Genomic DNA, 1,465 nt, shown 5'->3' on the forward strand with positions numbered 1-1,465 from the left:
TGAACTAAAATATATTATAATTAGAAATTGAATTAATTAGTCAATGAAAGTCTAGATAGATATTATCTGTTTTGCTTGAAGTATTTTTCTAGTGTATTTAATTAAATAGAAAATTAATATTTAAGTTGATTTTCATCATGATACTTAAATATTTGAAATTTTCCTTTAGTATTTAATTAAATAGGAAAATTATATTTTTTGTTGTAAATTAATTTTATTAATTAATTTTGGGCCAACATAAAATTAAGATAATTTTTCCAGAATTTATTTTTATTTTATTTTAAAGCATTTTCGAAAGTAGTATTCTTATACACTTCATTTTTCGAAATGCAATATATATTTATAGAAAATTAAATTTGAGTTGTAAATTAATTTAAATTAATTTTGAAACAACTTAAATTGAATAATTTTCTAAATAATTATTGGAAATTATCACTAAGATGGAAATAATTCACGTTATTTTCATATCCATCTAAGTATAATTTATAAATATTACATTAAAATTTATATTTAGAATTTTTCATTCTAAATTGGAAATTTTAATTAAATAAATATATATTTAAAATAAATAAATTAAAATAAGTTTCAGAAGAAAATACAACTTTCATTAAATAATGAGCTTTATTATTAGGATATTCGATCTCCATTGTTGGTTTTACATAGCTATTGTTTTAGTGAGTAATCCTCCCTAATGGAAGAACGTTCATTAGCAAGTTAGCACCGTTTAATCTCGAAAGATAAGTAATATTGTAAGTTTTTTATATAGTATTGATCACCCTAATGGTGGCGACTGTATAAGACTTGCAAGAATATGAAACAATGGTGGAAGCTCATAAGATAGAATAGCCTTGACTCTCGCCTAAACGGGACAACGCGGATTCCAATCTTGATCGAATAAAAGGTTGCTAGAATGTTTATCATTTTAGATGAGCTGACAACTCTATTCAATGGATGGTAGCTTTGACTCTCGCCTAAACGGGACACTGATATCAGTTTGTTGAAGACCTTGGAAATTATTTAGGATTGTATGTTTTAGTATTTTCACTTGTCATTCCTACTTGCTATGTGATTAATAATTTCTGAATTGTGTATGAATTTATATTGAACCATGTTATTTTCTGTTATTAAATTGTAGTTTAATTTCGAATCTTCATTGTTGGTCTAACTTGGTTTGTTTTTCTAATGAGATAAATCCCTAATGGATTTTCACCATTAGACAAACATAATAGCGTTAGATCTCGAAAGATAAATATTGTATATGCAACATCTAGCTGTTCATCAATTGATGACACCTTAGACTAGTATTTTACAATATGAAACAAGAAGATTGTATAAATAAGATTACTTTCACTCTCGCTAATCGGAGCATCGTTGGATTCTTATTTAAAACGAAATTATCCTAATTCCTCTTAGCTTATTCATTTCGAATTAGCTCAATGACATATCATTGGATGAATGGTCTATA

The sequence above is a fragment of the Cannabis sativa genome, chromosome 2 (genome assembly GCF_029168945.1).
Source record: "Cannabis sativa cultivar Pink pepper isolate KNU-18-1 chromosome 2, ASM2916894v1, whole genome shotgun sequence".
Lineage (NCBI taxonomy): Eukaryota > Viridiplantae > Streptophyta > Magnoliopsida > Rosales > Cannabaceae > Cannabis > Cannabis sativa.